Source organism: Lactuca sativa, chromosome 7 (genome assembly GCF_002870075.4).
Source record: "Lactuca sativa cultivar Salinas chromosome 7, Lsat_Salinas_v11, whole genome shotgun sequence".
NCBI classification, from domain to species: Eukaryota; Viridiplantae; Streptophyta; class Magnoliopsida; order Asterales; family Asteraceae; genus Lactuca; species Lactuca sativa.
The window spans coordinates 81,825,937-81,842,034 of record NC_056629.2 but is presented as its reverse complement, the minus strand read 5'-3'; positions in this window follow the sequence as shown (position 1 = coordinate 81,842,034).

Below are 16,098 nucleotides of genomic sequence, written 5' to 3'. Positions count from 1 at the left end.
GCCTACTAATGGTAAGATTGACTTTATCTTATACATATCTATATAATTAAAATTATAATAATAGTATAAGGGTTGAATTTTAAACTTTTAAAAGTCTAAGGTTTAATTTGGAATTAAAGTATTAGAGTGTAAGACTTTACAAATTCCAAAACTTAAGGGCAAGTTTTGAAACTATTAAAGACTTTTCATTTCATAACTTATGAGTTTAATGTACATTAAAATGAAGACTCTTCATTTTTATGTAACTCCTTATCTTTTAATAACAATTTTAAGGAAGTGACTTTTCAACATCCATAACTTGAGGACAAGTTATGGAGTCATAAAACCATTTAATGAAAAAGACTCTTCATCTTTTATGTAACCTATGACACATTTATGAGTTTTAAGATTCATAAATATGACTTTTCATATAACTTGAAGACAAGTTACAAAAACATATTTTATGAACTAACTCTTAGATTAATTTGGATTGAAAACAACTAAAACACAATTTTTTTTCATTAATCTAAACTAACTCATAAATCAAGGAAACATAAAACTCTTGGTAATCCATAATTTGAGGACAAGTTATGAACTTCATACAATTTCATTGAGACCAAGAATTATACTAACAAACAATTTGCACATAATTCCTATGATCTACTAAAACTCATAAGCATGAACATTCATAATCAACATTTTTCAAGAATTACATAAACAAATATAAAACTTGAAACTTTGATTATAGCATTGAAATTGGTTAAGCATAATCATTACCACTTAAAAAATAGGTTTTATAAGTCCAAAACAGTCAAAGGTAATGATTCTAGACCAATTCCAGCACCAAAATTCGAAGATATGCTGTTTGGGTTCCAACTCGTCGAGTGCATGAACCAACTCGGCGAGTTGGATGAGTTTACACTTGTACTCGTCGAGTCCCTTCATGGACTCGGCGAGTCTGCTATGCAGACAACACCAAAATTTGATTTTCAGCCAATTTGCATCAAGTATAAGTGAAAACAAGGTTAAGCTCTGATACCACTATTGGGTTTTGAGCATTCTAACACTCCTATGGTGTACATGCAACCCTAAATACCTTGGATCTATGTTTTCTCTATTAGACATGCAAATATCAATTCCCAAGGTATTTATCCTAACTAGCATATTATGAAGTACGAATAATATAAAATCTAGTAGAATGACATACCTCTTTGTTGGTGCTTGATTCCATGTAGCTTGAGAGCCTAGTGCCCCAAGTGTGACACCTCAAATGGTTCACACAACATCAAATGCATTTGGAATAACTTAGAGAGAAAATAGAACACTTCAAAAATCGGCTTGCCCTCACTTCTTCACTAGTGGCCGATTTTGTCAATAATAGGATGCTTATATAGTTGTTACAATTAAGGTAAACCCTAATTGTCATGACTTTCCATTTCCTTGGATCCATGGGTTTAAATACACCATGGAGTATCCTATGGGTTTTAGCCTAACTTGATAATCCATGGAGTCTTAGCCCACTATACAAGTATGGATGATTTACAAAATCAACCCATATATTTAATTAGTCTTCTTTTGATCACTTAATTAATTCTTGATCAATACTAATTAAAGAATCTTATTAATATATTAGAACTTATAATATATTAATAAACCTTAAGTGTTATTTCTCTCATTTTAGTCTATCCAAATGCATGATGCCATGCAACCCAAATGGACCATGCCGGGTCGAGTCAAGTCTTACCAATTATAGTTATGGACTTAGACATTAATCCAACACCCTGATCATCCATCAATCCATACTATATACCAACACTACTACAAACACATGAAGTTGGCTAAAGTGCTACAAAAATGTGGTTTCCTGATCAGACTTTATGTTGCCAAAAATTTTTATATGTTGGATTTTCATTTTCATTTTTTTAAGATGTTTTGGAATAAATTTTATTGTGTTGGGTTTCATATGTCTGTAACACCTGAAAACTTGTGGAGCAATTTTAAGGAATGAATCCCATTTTGAGGATTGGACACGATGTCTTGGAGGAACCAACACAACGTGTCTGGTTGAGGAAAAGTGTGGTTCTCATTAAGGTCAATACGGCGTGTTGATGTCTGAACACGACGTGCTGGAAGCTGTAAAGGAAAACCTAATTTTTAGGATGTTGCACCCTATTTTGTCTCTGTAACAACTCAAATTTTCAAACAAATTTTTCATTTTTAAAAATAAAGTATTTCCATTCAAAACAAGGCATAAAGAGTTTAAGTATTCTATCAAATACAAATAGTCAAAATCCCAAGATCATAAAAACATTCTCCAGTGTGTATCGATCACGCCGGCGCCTTCCCACGGTCCTCGCTAGTACCTGAAACACATACATAAACAACTATAAGCATAAATGCTTAGTGAGTTCCCCAATATACAACTTACGCACATACGCCTTTCCAGGCCCTGACCTTCCGGTCCATGTGTCTCAGGGGACTTCCGTCCCTGCTGGGTAAACCTTCCGGTCCTACCCACGCCGACCTTCCGGTCCATCACACAACATATCGCCTTCCGGCCCATAACATATTGCCTTCCGGCCCATAATATAATCGCCTTCCGGCCCATGACATACATAGCACATATAACAAATAACTTACCACATATAGCATACATATCACATATCATATCTGACCTTCCGGTCACACAGTCAAACCCTTCCGGGTACAGTATAGTGAGAAGACTCACCTCGTAAATGCTGAAAGCTAGCAAATCCTGAAGTCACTCATGCACAATCCGACGAGCTACAACCTCCCTATAACATCACATATCTCTCATTAACACTTATATCTTATAAGTGTGACTATCCCTAAAGAGGCAGACTTAGGTCAACTCTGGTCAACGGTCAACGGTCAACTCGACCGGACTCGGTGAGTGCCATGGCGACTCGGCGAGTCTAGACGTCCTCCCCGACTTCCCCTGATGTTCCCTTTCTACTCGTCGAGTATCCCTCTTGACTCGACGAGATCCTTGTGGAAGAATCGCGGGGCCACCCCGACTCCACTCGCCGAGTCTGAAGAACAGCTCGACGAGTTCCAGACAATCTCCAAGCTACTCGCCGGGTCTGTTCATCGGACTCGGCGAGTCCACGCCATGCAGTCGATCAAACTGCTTCCTGAGATAAGTTTCGTCCCGAAATACACAAGCATGGGACCTTCTGGACCTCTAAAGGTCCTAATACAGGATTATAGTCGTTGGGTAACAAGGTACTAATTCATCTAATCACCAAATGGGTTCCATAAACCCTAAATCCATGCACACATCAACATAACAGAAAGGAATCCGAAATATTACCTGAAATATGCCCTCACTGTGTCTCCAAACCGCAGAACTCGAATCCCTTGTTGTTCCTTTAGCCAAAACTCTTCTCCTCCTTGGACAACAATTTCTTCAAAGCCCTAATATCCTTCAATCTTGCTCTAGATGCCCACAGCCGTTTAGGGTTCTTCTCAGTCGACTAAAGACGGACAATGACGGCCTATAAGTGCATTATATATGACCCAAACCTGAACGGTTAGGGTTTTCGCTAAACAGCGTAGACTCGCCGAGTCCATATCGGACTCGTCGAGTCCAGTCGCGAACCCGCGACCAAGTCTGCGATCCTACTCGGCGAGTCTAGGCTCCGACTCGCCGAGTCCCCTCTTAACTCACCCAAAAACATAATTTAACAATACCTGAGATTCCGGGCTGTTACAATTCTCCCCCACTTGGATTAGACTTCGCCCTCGAAGTCTCACTCTGAAAATAGTTCCGGATGCTGCTCCCGCATCTCACGTTCCGGCTCCCAAGTCATTTCCGACCCCTTACGGTGTTGCCACTGAACCAACACCAGAGGTACTTCCTTGTTCCTCAGAACCTTGATCTTCCGATCCCTGATGGCCACTGGTCTCTCGGCATAATTCAGGCTCGCATCCACCTGAATATCCTCCAATGGAACCACTGCCGACTCATCGGCTATGCACTTCCTCAATTGCGACACATGAAAAGTGTCGTGGATCTGTCCCAACTCCGCTGGCAACTCCAACCGATAGGCTACCCGGCCTATCCTTGCAATCACACGAAATGGCCCAATATACCGGGGCCCCAACTTGCCCCTCTTCCTGAATCGAATCACTCGTTTCCAAGGGGAGACCTTCAGGAGAACGAAGTCGCCGACCTGAAATTCAAGCTCGGATCGGCGCCTGTCTGCATAACTCTTCTGTCGGCTCTGGGCAGTCAATAACCTCTGCCTAACTTGCTGAATCTGCTCTGTCGTCTGAAGCACGATCTCCGTGCTGCCCATCACTCTCTGTCCCACCTCTCCCCAGCAAATGGGGGTCCGACATCTCCTACCATACAACAGCTCAAAAGGTGGCATACCAATGCTCGAATGATGGCTGTTGTTGTAGGAAAACTCTGCCAAAGGTAAATACGCATCCCAACTACCCCCGAAGTCTAACACACACGCCCGGAGCATGTCCTCCAGCGTCTGAATCGTCCGCTCGCTCTGACCGTCTGTCTGGGGATGGTATGCGGTACTAAAATGCAATTTAGTACCCAGCTCCTCATGAAATTTCTTCCAGAACCTAGAAGTGAAACACACATCACGGTCTGAAACAATCGAGATCAATACCCCATGCCGAGATACTACCTATCTCACATATATCTCCGCCAACTTCTCCGCTGAAGAACTCTCACTGATGGCAAGGAAGTGTGCACTCTTCGTCAACCTATCCACAATCACCCAAATTGCATCAACTCCCCTGGCAGTCCTCGGCAATTTGGTGATGAAATCCATAGTGATTTGTTCCCACTTCCACTCAGGGATCTCCAATGGCTGTAACTTGCCGTGCGGTCTCTGGTGCTCGGCCTTAACCCTACGGCAGGTCAAGCACCTCTCAACGAACCATGCAACGTCCCTCTTCATACAGGGCCACCAATACTCTTTCCTCAAGTCCAAATACATCTTCGTAGCACCAGGATGGATCGAGAATTTCGATCTATGAGCCTCTTCCATCAAAGTAATACGCGTCCCGCCCACAAACGGTACCCAAATCCGACCCTGAAATGTCATAAGCCCTCGCCCATCCTTAACGAACTCTGAAATTAACCCCACAACCCGCTCTTTCTTCTGCATTTCCGGTCGCACAGCTTCAGCCTGTGCCCCACGAATAGCATCCAATACAGGAGTCATCACAGTCAGTCTCAAGCATACATCTCGCAATGGAGTGCTCTCCGCCTTGCGGCTCAACGCGTCGGCTATCACATTAGCCTTACCTGGGTGGTATAGGATCTCACAATCATAATCCTTGACCATATCCAACCACCTCCTCTGACGCATATTTAGGTTGGGCTGATCCATCAAATACTTCAAGCTCTTATGGTCCGTATATATTTACATCGAACCCCATACAGGTAGTGACGCCAAATCTTGAGAGCGAATACTACTGCCCCCAACTCTAAATCATGCGTGGGATATCTCGCCTCATGAGGCTTCAACTGCCTCGACGCATACGCTATCACATGACCCCTCTGCATCAACACTGCACCCAATCCCAAAATCGATGCGTCGCAATATACTACAAAATCTTCCATCCCTTCTGGGAGGGCTAATACCGGGGCTTCGCACAACCTCTGGCGGAGTGTCTCAAAGGAGGTCTGCTGCTCGGGCCCCCATGAGAATGCAACACCCTTCCGGGTCAATCTGGTGAGTGGCACTGCGATCTTGGAGAAATCCTTGATGAATCTCCGATAATACCCTGCCAACCCAAGGAAGCTCCTGATCTCAGAAGGTGACTTCGGCACTTCCCAACTCATCACCGCCTCAACCTTGGCCGGATCGACCAATATCCCTTTCTGATTAACAACATGTCCTAGAAATTGGACCTCCCGCAACCAGAAGTCACATTTGGAGAACTTTGCATAAAGCTTCTCCGACCTCAATACCTCGAGGACCTCCCTCAAATGCTCCTCATGCTGCTCTCTAGATCTAGAATACACCAGAATGTCGTCGATAAATACAATCACTGATCGATCCAACATCGGCCTGCATACCCTGTTCATGAGATCCATGAACACAGCCGGGGCATTGGTGAGCCCGAAAGGCATCACCACAAACTCATAATGCCCATATCGCGTCCTAAACGCTGTCTTATGGACATCCCCATCCCGCACCCTCACCTGATGGTACCCTGACCTCAGATCGATCTTGGAAAACCAAGACGCTCCCTGCAACTTATCGAATAAGTCATCGATCCTCGGTAACGGGTAACGGTTCTTGACCGTCAACTTGTTCAACTCCCGGTAATCAATGCACATCCGGTGTGAACCATCCTTCTTCTTGACGAATAGAATAGGTGCTCCCCACGGCGAGCTGCTCGGCCGAATGAATCCCTTCCCCAGCAACTCCTGGAGCTGCGAGGACAACTCTTGCATCTCTGGAGGTGCAAGACGATAAGGCACTTTAGCAATAGGCACGGCCCCCGGAACCAGATCGATACCAAACTCTACTTGCCTCACAGGAGGTACTCCCGGCAGCTCCTCGGGAAAAACATCTGGAAACTCACGCACCACAGGGACCTCCTCAACTGACTTCGGTCTCTCGGAAACCATCCGCGTATCCATCACATACGCCACAAAACCCTTACAGCCCTGTTGTAGACACTGCCTCGCCCTAGCGGCCGAACAAAAAGCTGATCCCGAACGGGTACCCTCGCCGTACACCGAAAGAACTCCCCCACTATGGTCTCGTATAGTCACCAACTGACGCTCACAGTCGATGACAGCGCCGAATCGGCTCAACCAGTCGATGCCCACGATGACACAGACATCACCCATCGCAATAGGAATCAGGTCAATCGGGAATTCAACCCCGAAAATCTCTAGCACACATTCCCGAAGAACCTCCGTGGCACAGATCACTTTCTCGTCAGCTATAGCAACTCTCAAAGGTCGACTCAACGACTCACGACTAGCGCTGATATGCTGACTAAAGGCTAAGGACACAAAGGACCTACTCGCACCCGAGTCAAATAACACTAAGGCAGGCACAGAGTTCACAAGGAAAGTACCTACGCATATAATAACATAAGCATAACATCTCGACATTAAAATAAATACATGAATTACAACATACCTGCCACGACATCGGGCGCAGCGCGGACCTCCTCCGCAGTCAGCTGAAAGGCTCTTCCCCGAGCCCTCGGGGCCTCGGCCTTCACCGGTCGAGTACCAGTAGCTCCGGTAGCAGGTGCAGATCCCTGAAGAAGCTGAGGGCACTCGGCCTTCCTATGGCCAGTCTGGTTGCAATGAAAGCAAACCGTAAATCCCTTGGGGCACTCCCTAGCAATGTGCCCCTCCTTGCCACACTTGTAGCAAGCACCAGATCGACATACCCCATCATGACTCTTGCCGCACTTCCCGCAAGTGCGACCCTTCGAACCTCCTGTCCTCGAATCGGCGGACTTTATCCGCTTGGCTGCCGGCTGGGACTGAGCCGGTCGCCGGTCCACCCGCTGAGACTCGGCCTCCTCCCTGGCCTGGGTCTCCAACTCGATCTCGCGCTTCCTGGCATTCTCCTGAAGCTCAGCAAAAGTATGGTAAGTGGAGTTTGACACAAACTCCCGGATATCCATCCTCAAGACACCCAAGTACCGGCTCATCCGAGCCTGCTCTGTGGACACCAGCTCGGGGCAAAACATCGCCCTCTCATGAAACTTTCGTGTGATCGCCGCCACCGAATCTGTACCCTGCTTGAGGGTTAAGAACTCCTGAACCAATCGTTCCCGCTCCACCGGGGGAACGTACTCATCCCTGAACATGGCAGTAAACCCCTCCCATGTCACCGGTGTAGTCTCTGCCAAAGTGAAGTTCGTCGTCACGAACTTCCACCAGTCCTTCGCTCCCAGACGGAGCTGGTTCAAAGCGAACCGTACCCTCAGGTGCTCCGGGCATGAACAAGTGTAGAAGCACCCCTTTATGTCCGCGATCCACCTCATCGCAGCAATCGGATCCTGCGTCCCATCGAACTCCGGTGGCTTCGTGTTGCTGAACTCTCGGAACAGCAACGAGTCACCCCCCTGTGGCCTAGCAGCGGCCACAGCTGCGGTAGCTGCAGCGGTTGCAGCCTCAGTCAATGCGGCGTACCGCTCATCGAATGTCTCCATCAGGGTGGTCTTAATAGACCCAAACTCCTCCGGGATCTCAGCCCGGATCGCCGCCGCTACCTCCTCGTGAATCATCTGACGAATCTCCTCGTCACTCACACCGCTCGTACTCGCTCCGTGGCGTGGTCTAACCATGATGTCTCTGAAATACAACATAAAACTATCAGAGACTCCATCGAGTGTATTTGCACTCGATAACGCAACCCTACTCAGTCTCTGATATCCAGGGATTCGTACTTGGGTCTCCCACTGACCCGGTGTCTTCGGTAGTACGGGCCCAATACTACCGACCACACCGCATCAGCATTCATCCCAAGTCTTCCTCCCCAAACCCCGGATAGTGAGTACTCTACTTCTGATATGCACTATCTACCCGCATACTAGCAAAGCATCTCATATCGGAAAACTTCCCTAGACTAAGGCATCACAAATCAGGCCACTCTAGTCCTATCATGAATACCTAGTCTTCTAGCATGCATAACAATTTATATCATATAACATTGTAAGGTATTTTGGGGATCTTTACCGTTCGGGCGCTGACTGATCGTACACACTGCTTCTTTCTTGCTTACCACACAACCATTTACAAAAGTTTATGCCTTTATTTAAAAAGTTTTCCTCAAATCCTCGGTTTGAGTTCAGTTACTCCCGAAGGTGCACCCGAATCCCTCAAACCAAGGCTCTGATACCAATTGTAACAACTCAAATTTTCAAACAAATTTTTCATTTTTAAAAATAAAGTATTTCCATTCAAAACAAGGCATAAAGAGTTTAAGTATTCTATCAAATACAAATAGTCAAAATCCCAAGATCATAAAAACATTCTCCAGTGTGTATCGATCACGCCGGCGCCTTCCCACGGTCCTCGCTAGTACCTGAAACACATACATAAACAACTATAAGCATAAATGCTTAGTGAGTTCCCCAATATACAACTTACGCACATACGCCTTTCCAGGCCCTGACCTTCCGGTCCATGTGTCTCAGGGGACTTCCGTCCCTGCTGGGTAAACCTTCCGGTCCTACCCACGCCGACCTTCCGGTCCATCACACAACATATCGCCTTCCGGCCCATAACATATTGCCTTCCGGCCCATAATATAATCGCCTTCCGGCCCATGACATACATAGCACATATAACAAATAACTTACCACATATAGCATACATATCACATATCATATCTGACCTTCCGGTCACACAGTCAAACCCTTCCGGGTACAGTATAGTGAGAAGACTCACCTCGTAAATGCTGAAAGCTAGCAAATCCTGAAGTCACTCATGCACAATCCGACGAGCTACAACCTCCCTATAACATCACATATCTCTCATTAACACTTATATCTTATAAGTGTGACTATCCCTAAAGAGGCAGACTTAGGTCAACTCTGGTCAACGGTCAACGGTCAACTCGACCGGACTCGGTGAGTGCCATGGCGACTCGGCGAGTCTAGACGTCCTCCCCGACTTCCCCTGATGTTCCCTTTCTACTCGTCGAGTATCCCTCTTGACTCGACGAGATCCTTGTGGAAGAATCGCGGGGCCACCCCGACTCCACTCGCCGAGTCTGAAGAACAGCTCGACGAGTTCCAGACAATCTCCAAGCTACTCGCCGAGTCTGTTCATCGGACTCGGCGAGTCCACGCCATGCAGTCGATCAAACTGCTTCCTGAGATAAGTTTCGTCCCGAAATACACAAGCATGGGACCTTCTGGACCTCTAAAGGTCCTAATACAGGATTATAGTCGTTGGGTAACAAGGTACTAATTCATCTAATCACCAAATGGGTTCCATAAACCCTAAATCCATACACACATCAACATAACAGAAAGGAATCCGAAATATTACCTGAAATATGCCCTCACTGTGTCTCCAAACCGCAGAACTCGAATCCCTTGCTGTTCCTTTAGCCAAAACTCTTCTCCTCCTTGCACAACAATTTCTTCAAAGCCCTAATATCCTTCAATCTTGCTCTAGATGCCCACAGCCGTTTAGGGTTCTTCTCAGTCGACTAAAGACGGACAATGACGGCCTATAAGTGCATTATATACGACCCAAACCTGAACGGTTAGGGTTTTCGCTAAACAGCGTAGACTCGCCGAGTCCATATCGGACTCGTCGAGTCCAGTCGCGAACCCGCGACCAAGTCTGCGATCCTACTCGGCGAGTCTAGGCTCCGACTCGCCGAGTCCCCTCTTAACTCACCCAAAAACATAATTTAACAATACCTGAGATTCCGGGCTGTTACAGTCTCCTTAAGCCCTAATGGTTGGTCTCCTTACCAGCCTCCATTGTCACTAAAACCCTAAAATCGATCCTTAAGTCTCTTGTTGGTGTTCTTGAGCTAGTAAGAAGTTATTGGTGCTCATTTTTGGTCTTTGTGAATGAAGAAGAGATATTGAAGTTGCTTTGTTTGGGGGAAATGCCTTAGATCAAGAATCATCACTTGTGAGGGAGCTTTCTGAGGTATCAAGTTTGCATCTTTTCTTGTATATGTTTAGATCTCTTCTTTTATGCTTTGTTGTGCTTTTGGTCCCTTTTGGGGTTGATGAGATAGTGAAGTTGTTTAAGGGCTTGTTATTCCAGATCTGAGTTTGTTTCGATCCCTTTGAGCATAAATGTGCAAGCTTTATGAGATTTTAGGTGTCATGCATGCATTAAGTCAATTATTAAGTCCCTTTTAAGCTTGAGAGCTTCATTTAGGCATGCATAATCGTAAAGTTGGCAACTTTACGTGGTTTTACAACTCAAGGAAGTTAGATCTATGTTTTGGGGTTATGTATTCAAGGATCAAGTGCTTATTGGTTATGACTTTGCATAATCAACCTTTGTGGGTTGGGTTTTTGGACCATTTGGTAGTCCTTATGGGTAAAGATGGAAACTTTACCCTTCTAAGTCTCATTTTTGTTTAGTATTTGAGATATTGAAACTGATTTGACATGTTTGGTTATTTAGGATAGCCTTTTTAGGGTTAATCATTTTATGATTACCTACAGTGCCTTTACAGTAGAAGTTCTTCATCGAGCTCTTCAAAGGCATTGGTTTTATATTTTTGGTAAATAGTTTATGTTCCTTATAAATAATCATTAGGTTAGTTTTTGTGGCAAAAAATTTCCTGATTCGGGTTCTCCTTGTACGTTCATATCAAAATCAATATACACAAAACCTTTATCATATTACTTGCATATTATGGTGATTGATTCCTGATTATTCTTGATATTCCGCATTCTTCATCTCAGATTTATTCCCAAACGAGTGGTATCAGAGCGGATCTTTGAAAATCTTTTGATTTTTGAAGTATCGGTTCTTGATTTGATGATTTTCTGCACAAGTTATTGAAGATTTTTGGTGTTTTGGCAATTTGGAATCAAGCTTTCTGTTCAAGTAACTATTCATGGAGACTTATGTATTATGTTACTGTTCATCTGGTATTATTTCAATCTGATTTGTTTTTCTGTTCATATTTTTTTTTGGATTTGATATGATCATTCGGTTGATGTCAATGGATCTAAGTCTCTTGATTTAGTCTTCTATATTGTTCTTGAGCCCAACAAGCAATGTTTATTGTTCATGCTTGAGCTCAATTTTTCGTCCATTGTTCATCATCTAGAAATTACATCTGTGTCAATATCGCATATTCTGGATTCACAAATCAAATTCTTCACTCAAATGATGCGTTCATCTATATGATGATCATATGTTCCCATACTTTAATCAATTCAGAATTAGGTTTATGTTTTCCATAAGTTTCACTTTCAATCAATTTAATCCCCATGTTAATAGATTTCTTGTTATAGTGTGTTCTCTGTTGTCGATTTGATCTGTAATCATTATTTGATCAGTTTAATCTGGAAATCGATTTTTGGAAGTAGTGATTGGGTGCTTGTTGAATATAGTCGATTTATGATGAAGATGGGATGAACATCATTGCATCTCGATTTGGATGGTAAAACTCGAAAAGTCAAAATTCAAAACCATTTGAAATCGGGATGATATATATTCGATGTGGTAGTATTTGGTGTTTCGGAATTACCACTCGGAATAAAAAACAATATCTTTTCTTGATATCTATTTTGGAATTACAATCAAATCGAAAAGGTTGTACCTGTTTGCAATCTCCATATGGGTCTCGCATCGAAACTCAATACAATCAAAACGAATGATATTGGATTCGCAATCAGAAGTGTGATGTTTGGAACAAATGAAATAAAGATTGAATCTTAACTGTAATGATTTAAGGATGAACAATGGTCAAACAGAAAATTCAAAATTAAGATATTGCGAAGGTCTCACTTGCGAATGATCGGAGCTTGATAATTTGGGCTCGCACTCGTTTTTACCATGAACGTTCGGAACCGATTGTTCGGAGTATGCTTGAATTCATGGGTTGGCTTTGATTCGCACAACAATTGCTTGAGTCGAAAAGAACTTGGATTCGGAGTTCCAGTTGGCTCGCAATCGAAAATAAGACTGGACTCGGGTTCGTAACTATGGGTGTGTTTGGGATTGCTTTTTGAGCATAAAAGTCCTTTTTGTAAAAGGAATTTTTGTAAAAGAACTTTGTCTAAAAGATGGTGTTTAAAATGTGTTTGGCTTGTCTTTTATGACTTTTAAGTGATAAAAGCTAAAAGTCACAAAAAGATAGGAATTTCTATCTTTTCTCCAACCAACTTTTTCTTCTTGACTAAAAGTTGATTTTAAAAGATCTTTTTAATTTGCCAAAGAACTTTTAGTAATTTTTAACTATTTGAAAAAGTTAAAAGTCAAAAAGATGATTAAAAAGAAATGTCAAACACCCTCTATGTGCTTGAAATAAATGATCGATCTGTGTTGTTTAGATTGGAGCTCATGTTGTGTTTCAAGAGTGGTTTTGAGTCGATGGTTATTGTCTGTTCGTTTATCAAAGGGAAATAGGGAAGATGACTTAAAGTTTCACTTTTGGTCCCTGTTACTTTCACAACTTGGCAGTTTTGGATCAAATTCAGAAATTGTTACAAATCAAAGGGAAAATGATGCAAATTACTTTTTCAGTCCCTAACTTCCAACAAAGTGATAGTTTCTGCCTAATTTTCATAAATGTTTACAAATTTAAAGGCTGATGAATAAATTTGGATTTTTAATGCACATATTTTTTTGTGAATAGAAAATTATGGATTCCAACAAGTCTTGGCGGTTCGGAAAGTCGTTTATCGCGATAACTTCAAATTTTTTCGATTGTTTAGGATGTTAAACTTCATTGTTTATATCATTTTTTTTGGGGGGAGCATAGTATTTGTTTATCCATTCAAGATCATTCTCATGACCAGCTGAAAGTTTTATCATCACGTTTTTTTATTATAAATAGGGGGAGAATTTGATATGGCCATTCGAATTTGGATTGTGACTTTTCAAATTTGAAGATTTTTTTTGAAGCTTGTAGATCTCAGCGATTATTGCAAGAATCAATATTGTTTATGACAATATTTTATCATGAATCTTACCTTGTTCTTCAAGTTTTGTAAGTTTTCTAAAAAGAAAAAGTCTAATACCTCGTTTTATTGCAAAATCTTGTTCTAATTTGTTATCTTCTACTCATTATTTCATCTGATTTGTTCTTGAATCGTGTTCTAGAAGAGAAACAAAAGAGGAATTTCTTGTTTATTCTTATATTTGTGTTCAAAGAAGTCAACAATGGATCGATTCCCTCACATGCTAGAACGGTCCAAGAAGGAAATAATGATGACTCGAAAAGTTATCAAGGACCGGAAAACTAGAGTTCCAGAGAGAATGATGAACCCATATGCTACTACAAGTATAAGGATTTCATGACTTGCAAGCCATCATCATTTAACGAGAAAGAAGATCCCTTAGGGGTCATGAATTGGAGATCAGAGATGGAGTCGGCCTTCATAACATGTGGATGCATGGGAAAGCTACAAACCGCCTATATTGTGAGGTAGTTCAAGGGCACATCACTTCATTGGTAGAACACGTTAGGGAATATTGTGAGCTCCAACAAGCCACTGCAGCTGACATGGGACGAATTTTTAACCCATTTCAATAGGAAGTTCTGTTCAACTGAGAAAAATGTTGGAATTGGAGAATCAATTGTTGTCTTTGACGAAGGGAAGCATGTCAGCAGATGAGTATACCAACGCCTTCACTGATAAAATGAAGTTTGCCCAACAACTTGTTTCGGACAAATTGACCAAGATTGATAGGTATGCCAAGGGGATATCTTGGGAGTACATTGTTCCGGTTAACCAGACTCGTACATTTGAGGCGATCGGCTGGGCTATAAAGTCTATCGAAGAGATGATGAAGAAAAGGACAACCGACAAAGCTGAAGCCGATGGGAAGAAGGGAGTTGAAAGAAGCAATAACAACAACGACGACAAGAAAAAGAAGTATTCGAAGAGAAGCAACGAGTATGGGAGAAACTAGGAAGGGAAGTAGTGCGACCAGTGAAATAAGAGGCATTATGGAAACTATGTCGTCTTCTAAAAATGCAAGAAGTCGGGACATATCTCTACAAACTGCCCAATAAAAGGAAAAGCTTGCTTCACTTGAGGAGAATAAGGGCACATAAAGGTAGAGTAACCAAAAGCTAAGAAGCAAACCCTAAGGATCCTACCAACAAAGCCCAAGGATAGAAGCTACCAAATCATCCTTGATGAAGCGGATGTTGTTGCAGGAAATCAAGAGTAGGAAACTTCTTGTTCGAAGATTGATATATGACTAATTGTCATATATAGATAGTAATAGGACGTGAAACCCAATATAAGGGGCATAATGTATGAATAAATGTTGTAATAATTTTCGAAAGTTATAAATTTCTAGTTACGTTACATCCCTATGTGACATTAATAAATTATGATTTCAATATAATGGTTATGTTAAGAATAAGTTATGATATAGTGTGCTTGTAAGGAGGACACTATAGAAAAATAATTTATACAAAAGGTTGGAAAATAAAATTACGGGTGAAGATACGCATGAAAATAATCATAATAGAGTCTAGGAAATTTTTGGTTAAGAATAAATTATTGTATAATGTGCATGTAAGCATGACACTACACGAGAAAGAATTTATACCAAATGTTGGAAAAATAAAATTGCGGTTGAAGATACGCATGAAAAAAATCGTAGTGGAGTCTAGGAAATTTCAACATACTTTAAGTTATATTATTCAATATGGATTTATTTTTATTGTTCAACAATGTGTTTATTATTTTAATAATATTATGAAAGGTATTATAAACAATTCAAGTATACTTTACATAATTTCAAAACTATTTGGCAAATTTCATATAAATAATTTTTTGTGTTACATTGTCTATAACCAAATATTAATAAATTATAAAGTCAATCACTAAAATTACCAAATCTATTTAAGTTAACCAAAGAAATAATCATCGTTTTGGAAAATAAAAAAAAAATGAACATACTGTTCACTAAATTAACAATTTTATTTAATGTTATTTAGAAATTATTATGTTTAATTATTTTATATAAACGTCTTTAAAAGTCATATCATCACAATAATCTTTATATTCGATTTACGTATGACTAAAACTAAATAAACTTTTGATTTAGAATTATTTTTGTAACTATTTTATGGTTAATTTCAGTTTGTTTTAACAATCTGTAGACATTAAAAACAAACAAACTTCTTATGACAGTTTGTAGACGTTTGATCTACCTCTTTTGTTGTAAAGGGTTGCAGATATGGTCCGCAGACTTCAAACATTTTAGTTTCGAAAAAACAAATAGCATTATAGTCATTGTTTGTTTTGTAGTTCATGATTTCATAAGGAAATACAATATTTATGAATTTCGAATAAAACAATATGATTACAAGGAAGTACAAGGGGGGAGAAAGTGAAGTATAAGGAGGGGAAAGCGAAGTATAAGGCCAAAACATAAACACCATTGAGATCACAAGACAACGAATATAT